This window comes from Cetorhinus maximus, chromosome 22 (genome assembly GCF_964194155.1).
Source record: "Cetorhinus maximus chromosome 22, sCetMax3.hap1.1, whole genome shotgun sequence".
NCBI lineage: Eukaryota > Metazoa > Chordata > Chondrichthyes > Lamniformes > Cetorhinidae > Cetorhinus > Cetorhinus maximus.
The window spans coordinates 37,319,725-37,345,875 of record NC_135900.1 but is presented as its reverse complement, the minus strand read 5'-3'; positions in this window follow the sequence as shown (position 1 = coordinate 37,345,875).

Sequence of the window (26,151 nt, the reverse complement as noted above, 5' to 3'; positions counted from 1 at the left end):
ACAAGGGAAAGGATGCTAAGGGAAGCAAATTAAATTAGAAATTAAAATTATTGCTGTCACAGGCAGAAGAGAGGACAGTAATAATAATTCAATCCACCTCACCCTCATGTCCCTACTGATTAGCACTCTTACAAACAGTGTAGAACTGATCATAAGCTATTATCGTCAATAATTATCAAATCATTGAGTGATTTTCTTTTGAAAATACAAAAGCTCATGACCAGACTGCAGAGGTATGGTTTACTGGTATAATTCACCACAGGCAAGTTCATTTACAGTGCAGTAAGTTGTCACGAGTGGTGTATAGGCGAGCAGAAAAGAGTGCTCCTGAAAATGATGCTGATATAATTAAATTGGATCACAGAATTAGTGGAGACAAAGGAAAATCTGGTGCTTGTAAGTGAGACTGGTGATTTATGGAAGAATGGCTGAATGTAAAGTATAACTCTTCTCAGCATGTCTGTGAAAATTAGAACTGACACAAAGAATTGATGGTAGTAGAGAAATTGTCCACAAGGATTAAGATAATGGTCCCTACAAGTATGCAGAAATTCATCTTCTCTAAGATATAGGAAGAACATTTCTGCATCAGAAATGTTGACAGCATGCACTATGTCATTGTATTGACTATGGGTGAATTAACGCAGCAGAGATAGTACTGTGCAATTTGTACGAGTCTTCAACATACTGAAACATTGGGCAGAATTTTAACTGCTAAGGGAAGGTGGGCAGTAAATGTCAAGTGAGGGCAGGGGAGTAAATGTCAAGCCCAACATGATCCCACCCACTCCCGGGTTTAACCCAGGTTGTTTGCAGGTGAGTGTGGTACACCTGTGCAACTGTCAGGGAAGTCATTAAAATATGCAAGGAGGCAATTAGCTCAGCATTTAACAGCCAGTGCACAGGTTTCCTGAGCTGTGTAAAGTTTGCTGGGGACAATGAGCCGAGAGCACAGCAGAGAGTGCTATTTCAGTGAAATTGACTGGATGGGAAACATTCAAACAATGAAATTAAGGAGTTGCAGCTCTGACTGGGTGAGAGGCTACTGCTCACAGTACTTTTGAGCGTGTGCTGACACTGCCTGACAGGTGATTTCCAACTTCTGGGAAGTCAGTTCACCTGTCTTACATTTCATTCACCTTAATCTGATCGTCCCTGCTGTCAGCCTTCACCACGACGTGGGAGCAACTTATGCAACTCTACTTGGTGCCTCTGCTGAGGAACACCAGAAGCAACACCAGCTACAGCATCAACTGCCCTCTCCTCAACCACATTGCACTCCACAGGTCAGAGGAGATGGAGCTTGGAGGAGGTGAGACCCCACATATGGTGCCTATAGGCAGATCAACTCTGTCAATATATGTGAGCACCATTGCCTCAGGTTTTCATGACAGGTCACTGCTGACACCTTCTGAAACACGACCTCCTTCCCAGTGGATTTGAGCATACATTACCTGAACTGCTGTTCTTACCACATCCTGAGACCCACATTCAATGCCATATACAATGACATGTATAGTCTCGATCTCACTCCTCAGTAACACTGAATCACTCTAATTCAAAGCTGTCCTGCTCCTCAGTTTCATTTCATCCTTCACCACATCCGGCACTTTAGCAAAAAACTCGCTATCTTTCTTTTAGTCATGAAGGATTGCAAGTTTCAACAACTCATGGGTAGCAATGCCCCTCTGGATACTTCTTGCCTTTCCCTTCTCTCTGACTCCATCTTTTCTTCCAATCTCACCTGTGGCATGTATTCATGATACTCTCCAATCTTCAGCTCTCTGAGCTCGAACAACCTGTCCTCAGCAAAGTCATCAGCTTCAACCCTTATGCCCCCATCTCAATTAACAATGAGCTTAATACAATGCTGTGCTCTTCTTCTGTCACCCACTACTCTGGCCTGGAGTCCATGCCCCACATGGTAGACTGTTTAACCCATCTTTAGGATTCTCCCTCCACCAGGACCCTTCCTTTTGGCCTCTTACCCTCTCTTGATCTTTTCATTGAAAACTGCTGGCTGATGTTAGCCATCTCAACTTCTCTGCTCCTCTCACTCACTCTATATTTTTTCCTTTGAACTTGCAGCATTCCATTCTCTTAGGTCCAACCCTAATATTTTTATCAATTGGTTGTTGCAGAACTTGAGTTTTGTTGAAAAAAGAGACATACTATCAAAGCTTTTCATCTTGCAGTCACCAGGACAGCTCACAAAAAAATATCAACAGTAAAAGGGAACAACAATTTATACTGCATGAGAAAAGAGTACTGATTGGTTGGCAAGTGGGCTCTGATTTGTGGAGGTGTTGCCATGGAGAATGTAGCATGGAACAGTTACCTGCACATCTTTGTTCAAATTCGGGCAGGTTGAATCTGATTGGTCAAGGCATTGCCCTGAAGAATGAACCAGGGAATGACTGTTCACCAAGCTTTTGTTTAGTTGAAAAGGGCATAAGCTATGGTCATGTTCCTTCTGCCTGCAAAGGACAGGGTCCTATGTGTGAATATATGTGGCTTCTAGCAAGAGTAAGTGAGACACACTGTGAGCTTGGCTAACAATCTTAAATTGGTTTTCAGTGTAATTCTTAGCACAATCAGGATTGTTTAGCAAGTGCTGTCCAATCGCGGAATCACATCTAATGTTGGGCACTATGTTTTGCAAGCACAGGCTGGTTGGGAGCGTTCAGTAATTTACCTGAACGGTACAACAGGTCAACACTGCACTCACTGTACTTACACTGTAACTCCCAGCTAGCATGCCAAAGCCACAAGAGCTTCTGGAACCTGATAGCAGCCGACTATGGCAGACAACGGAAAGCACAGGTGAGCACATGACTAAACCTTCTTCCTGCCATAGGAACACTCTCCCTCAGCCACAGAGGACACCGAGCTGACTCACGATGACTGAAAAAGCGAAAGAAGCGACAAGGAGATGAACACAATGTTCATCCATCCCGCAAAAAAATGAGTCAGATTAGCAGCAATCACCGATCAACAGCCGAATCGACCAAGTGCGGTTTAACACGGAGGGATGGAAGAAAAGAATGAAAGCATACCCAGATGCCAGCTCAACCTCCAAGCCAACAGGAAGAGCCTACCACTCCTCTGACAGATGTCATGAAGAGATATTAATGTTGATAATGTTATTGAAAATTAATTTTAAATTGGAATTGTAGTAGGGTCTATGTCTGTGTGTGGCTTAACTGGATTAAAACCAACTAGTCTGGGTGCTTTGATGTATAGTAGTTTGACATGTTAATTAGACAAACACAAGGATAGAAGGTAAACAGTACATTTGCATTTGTTGAATAAACCATTCAAAAGAAAGGAGTAAAATCTTGCACCTAGCTGAGAGCTGCCAAGCAATGTGTTTATATTACTAATAAAATTAGTGGAATGAAAGGATTATTGTTAGGAGAGGTAAAATTAAAAATCTAGTAATACAATAAAAAAATTATTGTGGTAGTAATTTGAATGTGTGTATGTGTTTAATTTGTTGTTATATTAATAAATCTTTAATTTACTTTTATATAAAAAACCCCTTGAGGCTTGGTGGTTTTATTCCTGAATTCAGAGCTGCATCTCAAACATATCAATTGAAAATACAGGTTATGACAGTTATTCAAGTTTCCCTCTGGGATTTAAACAACTCAGCCTTTACCAACTGCTGTGTCATAACACAGAGCTGCAAACGAAATATGGAAGGGGTATAAGGCCTCCAGACCACTTGAACCTTTAAATTCAAGGATTTGAAGGCAGGAGATGGGGGTAATGATAATGTAGTAATAGTGATAATGTCATAACAGCAATGTTAATGTATCGGAATGATAATAATGTAAGACATGAAGTAAACTAGTATAACTCCAAAATACATTGGATAAAGACTTGGGGAGAGGTGTAATATAAGGCACACATAGGGTTAATGTGGGACTGAGTACAATACCGCCCTCACAGTGATGGCCCAGGCCCAGGGGTTAGTGTGGTGTTGAGCAGAAACATGCTTAGGCCTAAGCATGGCGACAGCTCCTAGCCTGTACCCTTTACTGTACATGTGTACATAGTTCTAGTAGTTAATAAAGACTTACAGAAGACTATGAAGCCTTCTTTAAGACATACCAATCTGCTAAGACACCCTCCCAAAAAATGCCCAGGTGTCCCTGGTGTATTTTTTGAGGATCTCTGGCCAAAGGAAGGCTGGAATGACCAGCCGCATGTTGTATGGTTTATGGTCTGTTTCAATGGTGACCTTTTTGGCCAATAATGTAGTGCGAAAACTTCTCATACGCCCACGGGACTCCAAGAGCTTCTTTTTCAATCATGGCATTCCTTGCCTTTGTGTCCAACAGTCCTCTGGATGTGTAATACACTGGCTGGCGACATCCATCCAGTCGTTCCTGGAATAAGATTTCCGGTGCGGAGGTGATTCAAAACCATAAGTGGTAGAAGCAGAATCTGTCAGGGTGGGGGACGGATGTGGTCAGCAATCTGGACTTTTTGTCTAGTGGAATTTGCCAAAAGCCGCTGTTAGCATCGAGGTTTGAAAACATGATGCTTTTAGAATGTTTGATCAGGCTGTTGTTGACCAAGGACATTGAGTGGACTTCTCCTGCCATGGCATTACTGAGCTGTGTCAAGTCAAGTCCTTGTACCCAAGTGTCACCTGTAGAGTACCTTTCACCAGGAGTTTGATGCTGCCTGCTCCGCACAACCGTGTTGTGGGTGGTATCAGACGTTTTGTCACCAGTAATGGTTCCTTTTCTGAGAACTGTAACACTGGCTCCCATGTCCAATTTAAAGTTATGAGATAACCATTAACTGAGATATCCACATTCTAGAACAAAATCCCTGATCTTGATCTCACAAGAAGCATAGTTTTCTTTCTTTTTGGGGTGGTATGTCGACCTCGTGAATTGTCCCGGGATCATCTGTGCATCTGGTTGCGTTAGTTTTGTATAATTTTCTGAAGTGTCCTATGCAGTTGCAATTAAAACATTGTGTTGAGACTGCTGGACTTTGATCACGCCTGTAGGGTCACATGGCTCCACTATCCTGGTGTGGTCGGTTAGGATATTGCTTCCCTTGGCCTGGAGTCTCCTGCTCCTCTGCTGTTTCACCAGTTGGACAGTGGGGGTTGCTCTGTACCATGGCTTTCTTTCACCCCTTAAGGTGCATCTGTGCTATAAATAGATTTTGAATTGCCTGACAATCTGAATGGCCCTTTTAAGAATCAAATCTTCCTTAGCTTGAAGCATGTCTGAGAGTGCATAATCCACCTGGCCAACAACAATTATGTCCCTGATTAGCTCTGATTTCAGATCACCGTAGTCACAGCCTTCAGCTATTCTGTACAGCTCATTAATGAAGGAGTCAACAGGCTCTCCTGGCTGTTGCACACATTTGTTAAACTTTGCTCTTTCAAGGATCTTGTTACTGCTCAAATTAAAATATGTCAAATGGTTTTAAAACTTTGTCAAATTTTGCTGAGGATTCATTGATTCCTTGTCTAGCTAATATATCGTTGGCTATTGGACATACTGAATAAAGTAGTGTGTTTACCTGCTCAGCTTCTACCTTTTAATCTAGACCTGAAGCAATTGGGCATCTAAGGAATATCGTTCTCCAATGTCCCCAATTTTATGACTGGTCTGGACTTTGGATGGGTCCAAGCTCCTCTGGCAAGATAGATCTTTGATCTCTGGTCATTTAAAATTAAAAGTGTGTATAGCTTTAAATGTTGTTAGAAAATCCAAGATGGTGCTGTCGTGCACTTCTCAATGAGGTTTCCTGTGCTTGTCAGTTTTGGCATGCTTGAGCAGTAATGGCAGTCATGATTTCTGCATTTTAAAAGTTTCAGCAGCGACTCCCTGGATTGACCTTTGAGTCTTTCCCGCAGTGTCTAAATATTTTTGGGTCGTGAAGCCGTCAATTGCCATCTTTTGCTGGGGTTTAAAATGTTGATTATTTTTTAATTTAAAATTTTTCATTCAGAGCAAGCTGCTACATGACCAGACACAGACTCAGGACTCGGGCTGTTCACGGTGTATTTTAAATGGCAAATCTGACTGCTGCTGACTGAAAAGCTTTTTTAGAGCATGTTCTGGCCATGAAATTAAGTTTTTTAGTTCACCCCTGCTAGGTTTTCTGACTCTGCACTCTCTGGGTATTGAAGCTGGACTTCCAGGGGACTTAATGGATTCTTCTTCCGCAGTGTGGAGTTGTATTTCTGCCTTCTGCTTCCAATCCTGCTTTGGAACTTTTCCCTGGTGATCGCCGTTTGTGTCTTCATTTCTGGTGCTTTTCGTCAGGTCACAATGCTGGTCTTTTAATTTTCCAGGAATATATATATTAATATATGTATATATATATAAGGTCTAAGCTACGAACTATCTCCATGTTTGCCACTACACATATCCATTTCCAGTACAAGACTACCCTCTAGACTCGGGTGAGGTGTTCCTTTACATCATATGTGAGCTGTATGTACTCAGTTCCATATTAACCCTTCTATGCCAGACGCTTATACTACAGTCGCATAGTACAAGCCACTGGAATCACAGTTGATCCACAAAAAAATGCAAGCAGAGAATTTCCACAACCTAGGAACATAACTGAACTTCAAATGTTCCTTGGGATGGTCAACCAAGTAGGCAAGTTCCTACCAAATGTAGCAGAGGTCAACGAGCACTTGAGACTGCTGTTGAGACAGGGTTAGCAGTGGTGCTAGAACGTGGACTAGCAAAATGCTTTCGAAAGGATTAAACAATTTATAATCTCTCCTGAAATCCTGACACATAATGACCCAGAATTACGTACTATAGTAGCAGCAGATGCATTGCCTATAGGTCATGGGGTAGTTTTATTTCAAGTGCAGAAAGGTGGCAAGCATAGACCAGTCTACCATGTCTCTAGGTCATGAACAGAAACAGAACAATGATATGCCATAATAGAAAAAGAAGCATTGGCAACAACATGGGCATGCAAAACATTTTCAGGCTATTTTATGGGATTGTGCTTCAAAATCAAAGCAGGCCATATGCCACTAGCCACCCTTCTAAATATGAATGAAATTGCAAAGATGCCACCCAGAACCCAGCGATTCAGACTAAGATTGATGAGATATGACTCCATTACAGAGTATGTGTAAGGGAAGTATCAAATGAGAGCAGACACATTGTTACCAATACCATTGGAAGGAACCAAATGAGGATTTACACTTCATCAAGGAAGTTGAAGCATAATCATTCAGCATTTTCCAGCCACTGCAAAAAAGTTGCAGGAAAAAAAACAAGTCCAGCAAAGAGATAAAGAATGTCTCTGATTCTGAGAATATTGTCTGGAAGAATGGCCAGATGATATCCCCACTAATCTGATACTACGGCAGTACTTTGAACAGTGCAAGCACCTCACTATCATTGACAACGTACTAGTCTTCAATCAGAGAATAGTCATACCAAAAGCACTTACGCTCTTCAAAGGCTTCACCAAGGTCATAGGTGAATGGAAAAATGTTGTGCGAGAGCACAGCAATCAGTCTGATGGCCAGGCATTATATGTTCTGTAGAAGAAATGATTCCTAACTGTCTTACTTGTGCCGTAAATAGCCAAGAACAAAAAGAAGCTCAGTTCCCTTCTACTTTTCCATCAAGGGTGTGGGGCCACCTGGAAAGGGGGTTATTTGAATTTAGGTGGAAAACCTGGCTTATCGTCATTAGTTACTATTCACAGTGGAATGAAGTAAACAGATTGCATAGCATCACGGCAGAAGCCATCATCCAATCCCTCAAGAATTTATGCAACACATAGCATCCCCGACATCATAGTGCCTGGCAGTGGGCTGCAGTTTGCTAATGAGCTATTCCACAATTTTGCAAATGAATATGGCTTTGTTCATGTATCCCATTCACTTCACTATCCTCAAGTGAATGGAGAAGCTGACAGAGCGGTACAAATCAAAGATTTATTAAAGAAAAACAAAGACCTTAATCTAGCTCTTCTGAGTTATCGAAACTCATCACTACAAAATAGTTGCTCACCATCAGATCGAGAACACAGTTTCCACTTCAAGCACAAAAACTCAAACCCAATAACATTACGAACGACCATCAGAGGGTAAAACAGCATGATGAAGAACAAAGAAGCAACCAGGCTTGGAACATTAAGCACAGGCATAGAGCACATGACTTACCAGTGCTGAAGCCCAGAGAGAGTATGGGTCCGAGACCAACAGAAGGAAGGTACAATCATTGAAAAAACTCCACAACCAAAATCATACGGGATTGAGACAGATCATAGTATCATAAGGAGAAACCACAGCACCTTAATATCCTTGGAGAGAAAGCTAATAGAAACCCGGGCTTACTATCCAGGTCCTGATGAAGAAGACGAAAGACTTAGTACCAGCTCTACAAACACCCAGGAGAAGAACACTCACAGCGACAGAATGGAAAGGATGCAATACCCTCAACCTTAGAAAGAGATCAGAATGAGATCAGACTAACCCAGTGAAGTCTGAGGCCAGAATTTTCTGCTCCCGTTGGTGACAGGCATCATGGCGGGTGTGAGTGGGCAATATGGCAAGGCCAAAAATCAGTTTTACGCCATCATGAAAGCAGTTTGCGATTGTCCACTCCACCCATCAATGGCAGGCCATGTTTCCCACCACCGCACGTTAGGAACCTAATTTCAATACTTTAGCATCTCATATCCCTGCTCGCTGGAATTATCCCCACCCCCCAGGTTGGATCATCCAGGCACAAGACGCTGGCGTGTTTCACAACTGTACATAAGCAACGTGCATCTGGCGAGTTGCCTTTCGCTTGGGACTTCGAAGTTTGTTTACCTACCTTGCTTTGGCTGCGCTCGTCGTCATTAGTGCCAGACTTTGCAGGCAGCACCACATCACTTTTAGGGAGGCTTACGGGCAGGTCTCTATCCACCAGACCAGCTCTAAGGTGGGGTGGTTTTTCAACGGCTGCAGGGCTAGGGCTTGCTTGGGGGAGAGTGAGAAGTGGCCTCAGTCAAAGGGAGAGGCTGCAGGGTGATGGCTATACTGGGGAAGGGGTTATCCCAGTGTCAGGAAAATATAATAATTTCCATAATGTTATTGGAATTTATTGTAAAATAGAGTAATAGTGGGATGTGTGCGTGTGTGACTTAATTGAATTAGAGGCAGCTAGTCTGGGTACTTTGATGTAAGAAGAGGAGTTAGGTTTGAAATGTTAATTAGGTAAAAATGGGAAGTTTGAGGATGTGAAGTGTAAAGGGAACATTTGCATTTTTGAACAAACTAGTGTCTTGAATTCAAAGGAGGGGGTGTAATGTAAACTTAGCCAGCAGAAGTAGTGAGAAATTGTATATTTATTTTTCTCAAAGATTACTGGTGGAATTGTTAGATTTTTTATTAGTAGAGGTAAAGTTCAAAAGAGGTAGTGAAACAATGGGAATTTGCATACAAAGAGGAAAATATGTATGAAGGAGAGAAGACTGTTTGTAAGGGAAGCAGTTTTAAGACCCAACAAGTGTGAAAAGCCTGCAGCTTATATGTATCGAACTGCTGTCTCCAGGGACTGAAGTTAAGGGGACTCACTTTGAATTCAACTTCTTCAGGGCATCATGTTTCTTTGCCTGGGTCTTTTAAAATCTATGTGTCCTACTATTGCCTTAACGAAAGTGTAACTGGGAGTTAGAATGATTAGGGGATTTAGAAGTTATCATAATAGTAATTTGTACATCTATGTATGTATTTAAAAATAATTTTTCTTATTAATAAATGTTTAATCTAGTTTTGCAAAGCCTATAAGACTTGGTGGTCTTATTACTACCGAATGCAAAGCACGCATCTCAACATTTATATAAACTGCAAAACAATTTGTGGCAGTTTCCCTTTGGGATTTGAACAACTCTGCATTTACCATCAGCTGTGCCATAATACCCAGGGTGCGTGTGGGGAAACATGTTGATCTGTACAAGTGGCCTCAAGATGTGAAAGTGTGTGTGAGAGACAGTGAGTGGTGATGCCCACTGAGCTGGTAGTAAGCAAGATGCCAGTGAATGTGTGATAGCCTTGTGAGTGTGAGTTTAGAGTGATGAGATGGTTGCCTTACCTTGGCAGCATGGATGAGATCATTCATCCTCTTTCTGCACTGGATGGCCAACCTCTTCTATGCAGCATTGGCACTGACCACCACTGCCATCGCCTCCTCAGCTAGAATGGTGAGATTGCTGGACCTTCTGCGGCCAGAGCAGGGATGGAGGATAGAATGGCAGGCCTCCGAAAGGCATTCTAATGACGGGTCATGGAACTGTTCTTGGCTTTCAGGGCATGTCTTCACTGGAGCAGTCCTGGGTGGCAAGCATTGAAAACTGTGTGCGCGGCTGCAGTTTAGATATAGCACCTGGTGCGAGGAAACAGTGAGGCAATGCCATGGCAGGCGATTCAGAGGCTGCCAGCCAGCGAGACAGCGTGTTTCCTGTGGCTGCATAATTAATGAGGCGGGAAACAGATGATACGGTGCGAAAACCCACCATTGCAGCCAATGGGTAAAACGTCTTTTTTCATGGCCGCTACCATACTTAGTGCAATTCTGGAATGATTCCTCCCTGAGAATTTGAGGGAGATGTAGGAGGAATCCAATATGAAAGGGATAAAGAATTGGAAGGAGATGTAGATTAAAGGGTTAACATCAGAAGCATACATGATGCTGATGTAATAATGATGTCAGATTGCATGACTGAGAGGTAAGAGAGCTCTGGAAGGAGGAGAAGCTCCAACCTTGTGTAGGGGTCCGAATGTGTAAAGACTTGCTGTAAATAAAAAGAGTAATGGTTTTGACAAACTACAGACTCAGGCAGCATACTTTGGGAGAATAGACAGTTCCCAAAATCCACATCTAGATTCCGATTACACAATGAAACGCCCTCCAACTCCCAAAGCTACCTTGACTACACTATCATATCCCACTTTCTGTAAGGGGTCTTTTTCTATTCTTCTAGTTTCTCTGTCTCTGTCACAACCTTCCATACTAACCTGATATGCCTCCCCTTTTTCTCAACCTAGGATTCAACACCGCCCCCCCGCCCCCACCTCACCATGGCTGACAGGGCCCTTGACCATGTCCTTTCCGTTTCACACACTTCTGCCCTGACCTTTCCCCTCCTTCCTACAGCTACTATAGGGTTCCACTTGTCCTCACATCCCACCTGACCAGCCTCCATATTAAACAGATTATCCTCCACTACTTTCACCACCTCTGGCATGATGCCACAACCAGGCAATCTTCCACTCCCCTTTCAGCACTCTGAAGGGACCTTTCCCTCCCTGACACCCTGGTCCACTCCTCATTCACCCCTAAAAAGCTATCCCCTTCCCATGGCACTTTACTATGCAACACATGCCCTTTTACCTCCTTCTTTCCTGCTGTCCAAGGTCCTAACACTCCTTTGCAGGTGAAACAGCAATTTATCTGTACTGCATTATTAGCTGCTCACAATTCTTCTCTACATTGTTGGGGGGGGTGGGGGGGGGGTGGGGGGGGGTGGGAGAGATCAAATACAGATTGGGTGAATGCTTTGCAGAACACCTTCATTCAGTCCACGAGTGTCAAACTGAGCTTCCCATCGTTTGTGAGTTTAACTCTCCCCCTTGCTTCCACTCTGACCTCTTTGTCCTTGGCCTCCTGCACTGTTCTGATGAAGCTCAATGCAAGTTTGGGGAACTGTACTTCATCTTTCAATTAGGCACTTTATAGCCTTTTGGACTCAACATTGAGTTCAACAATTTTAGGTCATAACTACTGTCCTATTTTGTTTCAATTTTTTTTTACTGATTTTGGTTTTCCTCTCTTTTCTTTTTTTTGCTTTCTGACAGCAGTTGTTCATGCTTCTGGGGCCATAATATTCCACAATAAATCTCTCCTATCTTCCACCCTTCCATGTTGTTATATTTCCTACCCTCTTTCCTTTCATTTGCTTAAAACCCATTACACATCTAATTTTTCTCTGTTCTGATGAAAGGTCATTGACCTCTTAGAATCATAGAATGGTTACAGTAGGCCATTTGTGGGGTGGGGGGGGGGTGGTTGCGAGGGGAGGAAGGGGCAAGGGGGAGGAAGGGGCGAGGGGGAGGAAGGGTGGTCAGGGAGGAGGGAGGAGGGGGGGTCAGGGAGGAGGGGGTGAGGGGGGAGGGGAGGGAGAGGAGGAGGGGGAGAGGGGGGGAGGAGAAAGTCTTTCCATTTTTCTTTTCCAATCCTGTGGCTGTTGAAGTATCAATGTACAGTTTGCTCTCTCTGATTCCTGCTTGGGTCCCTTTAACTAAGAATCTTTTTTTTGACAGATTTGCCACGTCAGCTCAGCAGTCCTCTGTTGATTTGGAACCCAGAAGCTGGATGCTAATGGTGCAGCTGACTTAAAGAACTACAGTAAATTGCAAATGGTTTCCCAACCACTCCCAGCCTCCCTACCTGATTAGATAAAATTTGGCCTATTGAATTCTGACTAGTTCCACACAGGCTGCGAAACAGTGGATTAATTTGCATTGGACAGACTAAACTAAACAGACAGATTAAACAGACTAAAGTACGCTTAAGTCACAGACCATTGCTCTACTTTCCTTGAAGTAGTCACTACATACCTAGCACAACACACATGGCTATGAAAAATACAATGACCTTTACATCTGCAAGAAGTACCAGGTGAAATCCAAACAAGTTAATCATCCATAGTTCAGAAGTCACAAGATTTGAACAGCATTGGGAATTCAGAAACTACTTCTAGCCCTCACTTTGCTAAATCTAGAACAGAGAGTCAAAAACATGATCAAGAGAGCAAAACACAGCAGTTAAGATTTCTACAGCAACTCTGATTTACAGAGGCTGACCATTATAGTGAGATAAATCACTCAAGTCAAGTTTGCCCATGAACAAAAGCTTGATTTGTTCAAATTATCTGAAACTATTTGGGAGGAACTAGAACAGAAAAATAAACAGAAAGGATGTTAAAAGACTGCAAGGCGTATGATTCACCCCTAATTCTAAATGACAATGGGAATCTGCAGAATCTCAGAAGTCACACGTAGTTTACACAAGAAGTCAATCAATGAGAAATACCGCCTTAATCAGACTTGGTAAATGCAGAAAATAACAATTGTCACCCAAATCAAATGGACATTCAGCAGTCATTAAAGGCAGAAACATGAAATACAATACAACAGGTTAACTTCAGTGAAAACCAATCAAATAATGACATTCATCAAACCATCAACAATGACTCTACTGGAAATTCACCAGAACTAACAAGGAAAGAAATCATTTGAAACGTGCTCATAGGAAATCAATGGTACAGGCCTGGAAATGAAGTACTGAAAATTACTTTTCTCAGAAATATACTGGTGCACAGTGTTTGTTTACTTAAAAAAATGTTTAAACGTAACTGTGAACTTTCAGAATCAAAGCAATATGTTGCCAAATTGGCCTTTGAATGACAATATAATCACTGAATTATTGTTATTGAGCCAATGAACTTTTGTTCAGTCAGAAAAGTTTAAGGGGCTGATGTTGGCTTAAGGTGAGGGTTATACAAGGGAGGGGGGAACTAAATCAGATAGCAAATTGTCCACATCTACTCAGCATGAGACCCAAGAGATTTTAATCCAGTGGGAAGTGTCAGTTGATGGAGCAGTGGGATGCAAGGCAGCAGACCAATTGTAAGGTCTTATTTGTAGTGGTAGGTGTGTAACACTACAAATAAGATGTTACAATTGACAAATGTGTGACAAAAAAAAAGAAAAAAGTGATTAATAACTTTGAAGGAGTTAAAGAGGAATACATTTAAGATGCCAAAGAAGCTGTCTGTGACATGACCATTTATTGGGGCTGAGAAGCATCTTAAACAACAAATGGCATAGAGATTTATCAAAATCCCTGGTGCCAATCAGTTTCAATTTATTGTACATTAATTAGAATATATTTGAGTAAACATGATATCAAGAAGGCAGTAATTAATGCAAATGGACTAAAAGAAGATAGAGTTTCTATTCATCTTATTCAAACAGTGTTTAGCTGTTGAGACAGGACAGTCAAGTCAACTAATTGTTCAGACCTTTACCCAATAGCATTGATCTTAAAACAAGGCATCATATGCTTGGGACGAATGAGCAATTGGCTCTACCTAATTGGTATCAGACTGAGATATTTGCAGCATGTTCTCTGACTACAAAACACTGCTTTCCTCATTATTATTCAACTGGAGCACTTGCTGAAAATTGACAAGCAGTGTGCATTGTAATCATGAATACAACATTTTGCATTCGGAAGCTCAATTGTTATAAACAGTCATCAATGCTAAAACTAACAACAGATTAATTTTGAGAGGCAAAGATTGTCTGAATCTTGTTTACACTGCAGACCTGTGAAGCTCACATTCAATTTGGATCAGGATCACCCTAATTGAATGTGCTCTAAGTGCATTTGTCTGAGGGCAGACCATATTGCATTCAGGCGGTCAAGCAATATTGAATTACTAAGTCCAATACTTCTAATGAGTTTCTACTGCTTCAAGAGTTGGTAGAAATTACTGTCTAGCATTTATACCAGTTAGATCCAAACTTCCTGTTTTCAATATAGGCCAGTCTAAGATTTGGGGATGGGAGTTTTAACTGTGAAATATATTCTGTAATTGCATATTAAAAGCAAATACAGGCATACAGTTAAACCATGAACTGTCATTATCATTGAAGGATTGTAGTAATTATGGCTTTATTTAGTGTGTAATGTACCTTTAAGAATAATACTTGCTAGGCAAGATCACATGATCTGTAGTAACCAATAAGAGAGTAGTGCGAGCCACCTCAGTAGTCAGTGTAGAGATAGAGTTGGAATTGAAAGCACATATGAAGTTGCTGCTGAGAAATTGTAAATAAACTTAATGTTTCCACCCAAGAAGTGTCTGCACATCAACTCTATCATTAATAGTACAGTTCGGCCACCCTACAACAAACTGACGATGAGGATAAAACAGGATTGAACAGAAGAAATCAAGTTAAAAATAAATCGGCACTACACCTCGCCCACTAATTGTAAGTAGCAAACTCTGTTAGAATTGAAGTTATCATCTCTCAAAATGCCATAATTTGGGAGAATTGGTCCTTTTGAACCAGCCACAGATGATTGGTCTCAATACACATCTGTTCAGGTATGTTCTTTTTTCGAGATTACAGGGGCAGAGAAGAGGCAAGCGATCCTCTTGAGTGCTTGTGGGAGCAAAACCTACAGTTTGATTTGAAGTTTGACAGCCCCCAGTGACCCAGATTCAAAGAATTTTGATGAATTGGTGGACCTTGTGAAGAGTCATTTTCAACCAAAGCCCTCAGCCACGATGCAGAGGTTCAGGTCTAATTCGTGAAATAGAGGCCCGGGTGAGACAATTGCATGCTATGTGGCAAATTTCAAGCAGCTAACGAAACATTCAGAGTTCAGTACAACTCTGAACAACATGCTCAGAGATTGTTTAGTGTGTGATGTGAAAGAGGACACTATTTAGCAAAGGTTATTGTCCAAAGTCAATAAGGATTTTAAGAAGGTGCTAGAGATAGCATTGGCCATGGAAAGTGCAGTAAGAGATTCAAAGGCAATACAGGGTGCGCAAAATGACAATGTCCTCCACATCAGGTGGGAAACCTCAGCCGAAAGTGGAGTGAAAAAGCGGGACTCTGCCAAGAAGCGGGAAACAGCCCCCGCTAGCTGAAGAATAAAGAAAAATAACTTAGCAGCGAAATCAAAGAATAATTTTAATAGAGGTGGAGACAATCAGTCTTTTAGCAATTGGCAGTTTAAAAAAATCGACTGCTACTATTGTCACAGAAATGGACATATGATGAGGCAGTGCAAGGAAAGATTCAAGCAGACTTGCAAACAGAAGAAGAAGCCGAATGAGATCTACAATGTAGAAGCGCCTGAAACAAAAAATTCAGACATTTACTTGTTTAATCTGAAAGTTAGGAAGACAGAACCAATATTTGTCACAGTGAAAGTAAATGGCAAACCTGCTAGGATGGAAGTAGACACGGGAGCTTCCACTTTAGTAACTGGGGAACATACCTTCAGATATTTGAATAATGGTGAACATCAATTAAGTTTAGAAGAAACAACCACCAAGCTAAAAATATTTCCTGGTGTAGACATTCTTGTATAAGGCATAAGCAGAGTAACTATCCATTATAGAAGCCATTCGGCCAAGTGATCCTGGATAGTGGTAGCAGGTGAAGGACCAAGCCTCCTTGGACAAAATTGGTTAAAGGAGATTAAGTTAGAATAGGCTGAAATTTTCCAGCTGAGAGCAAGTGGGCAACCAAAGCTACTTAGAAAATATTCCATTGTCTTTAAGGATGAACTGGGGAAAATCCAGGGCCTGCAGGCCAAGATTCATATGAATCCAGAAGCAACTCCTCACTTCATGAAGGTGAGACCGGTGCCTTATGCCCTGTAAGAAAAAGTCGATATTGAACAGAACAGACAAGAGGAACTGAGTGTTATACAACCTGCTCAGTTCTCAGAATGGGCAGCACCCATAGTTCCCATACTTAAACCTGACCAAAGCGTCTGGATTTGTGGAGACTACAAACTGACGGTTAATAAAGTAGTTAAGATAGACAAGCACCCCATTCCAAAAATCAAAGACCTATAGGCTAAGCTGGCAGGAGGGACAACGTACACAAAGCCTGACATGAGTCATGCTTATCAACAACTAGAGTTGGATAATGCCTCCTGGGAATTTGTCACAATCAATACCCACAAAGGGTTGTACCAATATACATGATTGCCTTTCAGTGTCTCCTCAGCTTGTGTCATCTTTCAGAGAACTGCAGGGACTGCCCCAGGGTGTAGTCTAATTAGACGATGTATTGGTGACAGGATTCACTGAAAAAGAGCATTTGGCAAACTTAGAAGATGTCTTAAATCATTTCTTGAAAGCTGGAGTGCATCTAAAAAAAGATAAGTGCACATTCCAAGTGAGGGAGGTAATGTATTTGGGTCGCCGTTAGATTCACAGGACCTCCACCCGGTTGAGGAGAAAGTGAGAGCCACAAGAGAGGCACCTGCGCCAAAGAACACCTCAGAGCTCAAATCATTCCTAGGAATGATCAACTGGGCGGATCTTATCAAATTTGTCTACAGTGCTGGCTCCCCTACATTCTCTACTCAAAAGGAACCAACGTTGGTCTTGAGAGGCACCCAGAAAGAAGCTTTCATAAAGGTGAAACAATTGTTGCACTCGTCCAATCAATTAGTGCATTATGACCAGATAAAAGAATTAGTGCTGACATGTGATGCATCTCCCTACAGAGTGGGAGCAGTGCTCTCTCATCGGATGGACGACAGCAAGGAACAGCCAATAGATTATCCATCAAGAATATTCACCACAGCGGAAAAGGGATACTGCAGATAGGAAATAAAAAGGCCTACCCATCATCTTTGGTGTCAAGAAATTTCACCAGTACATATGTGCAGTTGCCATTTTACAATCGTTTCAGACCACAAATCACAAACACTGATGCCTGTAGTCATTTGCCTTTATAAGAAAATGATGAGCACGTCCCAGTTCCACAGAAACTTATTTCACTGTTAAATTTCTTAGATTCCTCACCGGTATGTGCTCGACAGATCAGAGACTGGACAAGTCGGGACCCAGTACTACCTCAGGTACGAGAACAGGCGCTGCAAGTTGTTTGCAGGAGCCCATATTTGGTTAAATAAAGCCATACTTTAACAGAGACATGGAATAACCAGCGAAGATGGCATCTTATTGTGGGGAACACGAGTGATAGTTCCGCCAAAGGGAAGAGAGCCACTTTTAATTGAACTACACAATGCCCATCCAGGAATTTCCCGAATGAAGAGCTAGCAACAGGTATCTTTGGTGGCCAGGGATGGATGGCAAAATAGAGAGTTTAGTAAAGCAATGTGTGCAATGTCAGCAACTGCAAAAGTCTCCAGTGACAGCTCCATTATACCCATGGGAATGGACAGGTAGACGCTGGATGCGGTTTCACTTTGACTACATTGGACCTTTCCTGGGAACAATGTTTCTGCTCATTGTCAATGCCCATTCAAAATGGTTGGACGTATATGAGGTGAAGTCACCCACTTCGGCCACTACAATTGAGAAATCACGTCAGAGTTTTGCCATTCACGGACTACCAGTAGTCATTTCTGATAATGGCACGGCATTTACAAGTGCTGAGTTTCAATGGTTTATCAGCCTCAACGGTATCACTCATGTGAAGACTGCACCATACCACCCTTCATCAAATGGATTGGCTGAAAGGGCACTTCAAATGTTCAAGGCAGGCAGGAGAAAGCTAACTGTCGATTCCTTGGCAATCAAACTAATACGCTGTCTTTTTCATCACAGGACTACCATTCATACAACAACAGGTGTCACACCTGCAAAGTTATTGTTGAAACGCCATCTCAGGACAAGATTGAGCTTAATAATACCAAATTTAGAGGGGAAGGTAGAAAGGAGTCAGGGAAGCCAGAAAACTAGACACCATTGGCATAGTCACGAGAGGAAATTTACCATGGGAGAGCCGGTATACTGGAAAAACTTCGGGGAAGGGCCAAGTGGTTACTGGGTGAAATAAGTGCAGTGACTGTACCTCCTAGCTTACCACGTGGAGGTGGAAGGCCGGATCATCCATAAACATGTGGACCGTTTAAGGAAGAGAGAGACAAATATCAAGATTTGGTTCCACCAGTGATCATGACCGGGTCTGCGTTTCCTGTTGAGGATACTCAACCCAGGACTGACACGTCTGATGTTCCTGTAAGAGTTGAGGATACAGAACTGCAAGTGCCCATCGAAGTACCAGATGTTCAGCCAACTCCGGAAAAGGAGGTTCCTGACAAAGAATCTGAAGTTGTGGAGCTGCAACGTTCCACACGTACCAGGAAACCACCTGAAAGACTGAACTTGTAAACTCCTTATCCAGTGTAAATATTATGTTGTCTTGAAAAATATGTACTTGTAAATATATGTTTAGCTGAGTTGAAGGAGGAGGAATGTAGTAATTATGGTTTTATTTAGTGTGTACTGTACCTTTTAAGAATAATACTTATTAGGCAGGATCACATGATCTGTAGTAACCAATAGGAGAGTAGCATGGGTTACCTCCGCAGTCAGTGTAGAGATAGAGTTGGAGTTGAAAGCATACGCATAGCTGCTGCTGAGCATATTGTAAATAAACTTAATGTTTCCACCCAAGAAGTATCTGCAGATCAACTCTATCATTAATAGTACAACTCAGCCACCCTACAACAAGGATGTTCAAATTGTTGATACAAATCAAGCCATGAGTAAGAACTGAATCATGTGTATTCTATTTTTCTGTCACAGTCGTATTCTTCAGTTCCATGTTGGAGTGAGTGGAGGAAGGGTTAAATTGGTATTTTAATTGCTATTGTTTGATACCTTTACACATTCTATTTTCCCTTTGGGGAATAATGGCGAAGGATTGTTAGGCTGATTATGAACCTGTTGAACCACATCACCAACACTGTGATGAACTTGGCCTGGATTGGGCCTCGAAACCAGCACTTCTGGCTCAGGTCGCGCTCTGAGGCAGGGGGCACTACTTACTCAACCACAAGACATCCCTTTAATTGCTATTATGGAAAGATGCAAGTGATTTATGTTGCAGACCAAAGGAGGCTGGGTGACAATGCAATGACCTGTAGCTGGGCAGTCTCTGAAGGCCAATAATACATCACACTAAAACACTCTTTTGGTCCAAGTGTAGCAGAATAAGCAGGTAGGCTTGTAGTAATAACAGATTGCTAAAGAATTGGTTAAAAGGGAACTCTTGTACCATTAGTTCTGCTGCTTTATACTGTCAGATTTAATCATTGTAAATCAGAAAGCATCACCACATATTATGCTTGTATCTAGATCTATGGAACTATATTCTGCATCTGAAGCTTATGCTGCAGGTTGACAGAGTTTAATGCCCTTTGTTGTCTTTCTGTGCCCTCCCTTTCTGCTCTCTAGTCCCTTGCTGCCCATTGTAAGAAACAGCTTCAAGGCCAGAGGTTGGATACACTAGCAACCGTGTAACATGTGTCAATAGCATGGACACATATATAAAAGTGCAATCTTTTCAATACCCTCACCAATTGTATGAACAGAACAATAAACTAGGGGAGCTATTAGAACCATATAAAAGTTACAGCACAGAAGGAGGCCATTTGGCCCATCTTGTCCATGCCAGCCCAAGGACACCCAGGTGCCCTTTCTAATCCCACCTTCCTGCACCCGGCCCATTGCCCTGCAGCTTACAGCACTTAAGGTGCAGATTCAGGTACTTTTTAAAAGAGTTTAGAGTTTCTGCCTCTACCACCAACTTGGGCAGCGAATTCCAGACACCCACTACCCTCTGTATAAAAAGTTCTTCCTCATGTCCCTCCTAAACCTTCTGCCACTTATTTTGAATCTATGTCCCCTGGTTCTAGAATTCTCCACCAAGGGAAACAATTTTATTCGGTCCACTCTATCTATTCCCCTCATAATTTTGTACAACTCAATCAAGTCCCCTCTCAGCCTTCTTTGTTCTAAGGAAAATAACCCCAAAATATCCAATCTCTCCTCGTAGCTACACTTTTCTAACCCTGGCAACATTCTTGTAAACCTCCTCTGCACTCTCTCCAGAGCTATTACGTCCTTCCTGTAATGTGGTGACCAGAACTGCACGCAATAATCCAGTTGTGGCCTCACCAGTGTTTTATACAATTCCAACATTATATCCTTACTTTTTATATTCGATACCTCTGCCAATGAAGGAGAGCATTCCATAAGCCTTCTTTACAACCTTGTCTACTTCAACTGCTGCCTTCAGGGACCTGTGTACTTGGATGCCAAGATCTCTCACTTCATCTACCCCTCTTAATATATTCCCATTTGTTGTGTAATCCCTGTTACTGTTTGACCTCCCTAAATGTATGACCTCACACTTCTCAGTGTTAAAATCCATCTGCCACTTTACTGCCCACTCCACCAACCCACCTATATCGTTTTGGAGATTATGGCTATCCTCTACAATATCCACTACTCAGCTAATCTTTGCGTCATCTGCAAATTTCCCAATTGTGCCCCCCATGTTTATGTCCAAATCGTTAATATATAACACAAACAGCAAGGGTCCCAAGACCAAGCCCTGTTGATCAAAAATAAGTAGTTCATGTTGTGGCGACAATTAATGTTGTTGTACTTCTTGTACTGATGTTTCATGTGATCAGGTCTGCCCAAGATTGGTCGTCTGTAGGCTTAGCATAACCATTCTGTAATGACACTCCTTAAAAGTATAGCACAGGTTAACCTAGTTCTTTTAAATGCTGTTCATCCACAATATCTTCTAGTCTTGAGGAAAGGTCATACACCGGAATCATTTGACTTCTGTTTCCCCAGCGATACTGCCTTACCTGTCTAGTCTTTTTTGGTAATTTCAGCTGAAATTATTTTCAGTAATATACATCACATATTTCTCTTCAATAATGCCTTTGTATTGATTCTGCCTTCAGAGCAATCCAGATCTCTGTCAGCCTGCAGAACCAGATGGCAGTAGCATTTTGGCTATAATTTAAGATAATCTACAATCTAGGTTTAAGCAGAGCACAGGATAGAAGCATAACTCCGGTGTGAAGTACTATATTTTGTGGGCTTGCAGGCTGCAGGTCCAGAATCAAGAATCCATTTCTTGTAAGGTCTATATATTTAACAAGGAAGATTCCCAGCAAGGTTATCATCTTTTATTATGAAAAGTATTTGATCCCTACTGTTGCACCTTTACTGTACTTCATTCAGTGGAAGGAGCTCTACTGAATCCAATACAGGTATCATATATTTTATATATTTTGTGTGGTTTAGAATGTAAATTGTCTTTACAAAGCAATAATATATACTCTGTTTTAATATAATGTGTGTCTATGCTAATTTCAATATCTTAAGTTCTACCTCATATTCTGCACTTAGATGCAGGGTTGAATAAAATCCAAGTTTGACTCATTCACCAGATGCTGACATTGTCAATCCACATTCAGCTTGTGCAGCTGCATTAACAGCATGATCTGGGATCTTGCCCAGATCAGGAATTGTAATATGAATGATACTAAATAGTCTCTTTAGTAAAGTAACAGTGGGCTATAAGTCTCATCTTTTGCTTTGCACAGCTGTGAGATGTAGTTAATTTTGATTAAAATTTGCAAACTGAGCCATTTCAGAAAAATTTTGAAAAATGAAATTTTGTGCCAATACAAATGATGCAAATGGCCTTCCCCCTCTTTAACCAATATAACATATGTGCGGAGTGGGTAATTTGCTTTTGTCCGTTCTGTTCATGTGTAATGCTCTGTTGGCAATAACATTGTAAAACCTTTTGGATACTTTTTACTAAGTATACAGTTTTGCTAAAATGATCAAGGATGAGAATTATGTCAATTCATGGTTTTATCTATTGACTTCTAGAATTGGTAGTTGGAACTGGCTTCTTAAAAATAAAATTGTATTGTGTGCTAATTTGATTTAGCTGAAATAAATAGTGATTTGTGACTACTGATCAGCTATTTGCTGTCCTAATAGTATTAGGAGGTCTGCATTTGAGGCATTGGGCTGGATTTAATGGTGGTGGTGGGGGATCTCGCACACTGGCTGGAGAGCCAGCAGGAGACACATCGCTTCTTTTCGGGGAGGCACGCTGAATTAAATGCCACTGCACTTAACCAGACAGCGCCAAGCCCGGTAGTCCCGCCTGCCATGAGCTGCCAACCAATTGGAGGCCAGCAGCTCCATTGAATAGCAGTGCCATTGGGGAAGCGGTGGCTGCTGCCGGTATGACACCCACCCGTGGTCTGGCATCATTGCTGGATCCCAGGCCACAGGACAGTGATAGTGAGTGATGGGTGGCGACGTGGTGATCGCAAGTGGGAGGGAGGCTGACAGCAATCACAGGGGGGTGGCACTCAGCGGGCTCCTCCCTTCCTGATGCCAGGTCCCTCAATTAGAGCAGGGGAGCCCCTGCCCCCTCCCCTAGGAGCCTGCACAGGTTTGCTTGCCACGCTTCCCACATGGTGAGCACCCTGCCTGAGTCTGGGTTAACTAACACAAACCCACTTGATTAAATATCCTCCACTACCAACCTCACCATGGGTGACAGCATGAAATTCCACCCATTAATTTTCTGGAGGCCTATGTAATTATCTTGCTGGCAAACTCTTGCTCCCTACTTTCCTTAATGCAAATTTGTTTTCCTTATTTTGTAGATGGGAGAGCACTCTCATCAACGTTAGTTGTCAATTTGGATTATTGAAACGTTTACAAATTGTGTTGAATCACTAGAGGAGACTTTTGACCGCTGACTCCCTGTTCTTGCCTGAAAATGAGTGGTCAGCAGCTGAACATATAGTGGGGAGCTTGGCAGCCATTTGCCCAGCAGAATCCACTTTCAAGCAGCCCTTCAAATGAGTGCCCAATACTCTTGCCTAACCCAGGTAGGGAGCTATTTGGTTCTGCTAATCAGGGCTCTACACTTGTGGCAGGACCCGGATTATAAGTTTCAATGAGAAACAGGTAGAGTATGCAAGTCCCATTTGCCCAGGCATTGAGAGGCCTAACTGGTGAACATTCAATGGACTTTTGGAGGCCTCTTTAAAAAGGGAAGCAAAGTGCTCCTCCAACCCCCAGAAAAATCTGCTGAACTGCTCAAACACCTCTCCAGTATTCCGTTTGCACTCCATCCCCCAATAAGACTTATCTGCAAGTCAGTGGGCCAGATGGTCCCCTCCTGCACTGCCTGGAATTGTGTCATGAATCAGTAAAATGAGGCCAGCAGAGCCAGAGTTTCAGACTTACCTCCCCCCACCCTCCCCCCATCCTCAACCCACACCATCTTCTCCTAGTAGGGAAATATGGTGGGTTGTGATCCGTGCACACGTCCTGTGTCATTGGGGGTAACCATAATAAAGGTCTAGGGGAAATTTGAATTTCACCCCCCATGCTATTTCTATCATGAGGGAAAGGATTTGGAAGCCTGTGGGAACTCCACCAGGTAAGTCAGTTCATGAACCCTGGGGGGAAGCCTATTGAGAGGTAAATTTATAAGGACATGTCAATATCCCCTCATATCCCCCATGGCCCCTCCACCCCCTCAAATCCCCTTTCATACCCCATGGGGGAAACCTGAATCCAGCAGGGCCATTTGAACTCAGTGCTAATTTGTTTTTAATTTGTACTTGAGTGATAGTGATGATGGGAGACAGTTTGAGAGGGAAGGAAATTAAGAGTCAGTTAAGGGGCAATTTTAACCCTGCTTGCTCGCCCAATGTAAAATTACCTCAGGGACTGATACACCACATCCAGCTCTCTTCATGCAGGCTTCAGATTTGACCTGCTACTCTGAACCAGCTAAAGACCGGACACCAGAAATCAGTGGGGCCCTTATTTGATTGAGCTCCAAAGAAATCAATGATCGGGTACAAATGGGAAGTGAAAGAGGAGCCGGGATCAAAATAGACCCAAATAAATTTGATGGGGGTGATTTTCAGCAGGGAGCTCAGGTGCTAACAACCCTCCGAGTTGGCCAAGTCATGGTGGTGTGTGATTTGGAAGAGAAATTGTAGATGGTGGTGTTCCCAGGGGTGGAATCATCCCAGATTTGCACTAAGTGTCGTAGTGGGCTTATAAAATGACGTTTTACCTGCTGTTCGCAATGACGGCTTTTCATGCCATTTCATCCCAAACCTGCCACATTAATTATGCATTCCCGGAAACATGCCGTTTCCATGGTGAGGGGGTGGAGTGGGGGCGGGGAGGTTGTTCTCATTCGCCCACCACACGGTCACCTCGTGGCGTCATCATGCCAGGCGCCATATTTAAAGTGTAGCTGCATGCACACCTCTCATACCTGCCTGCCCAGGACTGCTGCAAAGAAGACACGGCCCTAAAAGGCAAAAAGACAGCAGCCCCCAGGTTCCATAATACATCCCTCGAGTGACAGCTGGATGCAGTGGAGGCTCGCTGTGATGTCCTCTACCCCCCGCTCTGGCCGCAAGATGGGCAGCAACCTCACTGGTGAGGACATAGACCGTGCCTGCAGTGACAGTGAGGTCGGCAGTGAACACCCTCGTAAGGATCCTGCACCACATCATCCCCCTCTCAACACAAATGTGAGTGCTCTCTCTCCTGCTTTTGACTCTGCTGCCATGCACTAATTATCTCTACATTGGTTCACAGGGAGCTCTGCCAAGTAAGTGACACCCTCATCCAGCCAGTCCCATTGACTCCAGTTTTGCTAGGGCTCCTTGATGCCACACTCGGTCAAATGCTTTCAAGGGCAGTCACTTTTATCTCACCTCTGGAATTCAGATGCTGCCTGGTTTAGGAGCTCCTGGCAAGAAGAATGTTATGGCAATCAGTAATTAGGACCAAATTTGCATCTTAAAACCAGATTTGCAAACAGTTATGTCTTATTAGCACAATACCCACTGAGCACCTGCTTTCACCCTTTAGCCACAATAAGCCCTACTTTTGTTTCATTGTAGGGCCAGAAGGAGTTCATGTACATGGCAGAAGCAATGGCCTTGATAATTATTTGGATGGGATTTTGAAGGGGGAGGCTGGGAGTTCTGGTTGGGGACACTGTGGAGTTTTACTCCATGGTATGCATGGTTAGTTTTGCCAAGTAAGTGACACCCTCATCCAGCCAGTCTCTCAGCTCCGTCCACGTCCTCACCTCCGGCCAAGAGGTCTCCTCCTCCATTGAACAGCTGGGAATAAGCAGCCTGGAAGACCCATCACGGAGACGCACACCTCGGTGGAACCTCGATCTCGGGTTCACAGTCTGGTGATCACCGCATGGACACATGTTCGAAGCAGGAGAAGGCAGGTTCAGCCAAGCTCCCCAGCACTTGGAGGGTAGCTGGGGAAGAGGCATCTGTGAGGTCTGAGTCAGATGACGAGTGGCCTTCCAACTCATCCTGGAGAGCCAGCAGAAGGCGTGGGAACATCACGCAGTGCTGTTGGAAGCCCTCAACAGAGTGGCTTGCGTGTTGGAGGAGTGTGTCCGCCTGCTCTCTGGTGCGTGTGCATATCGTGCGTGACTTGCGTGACCTG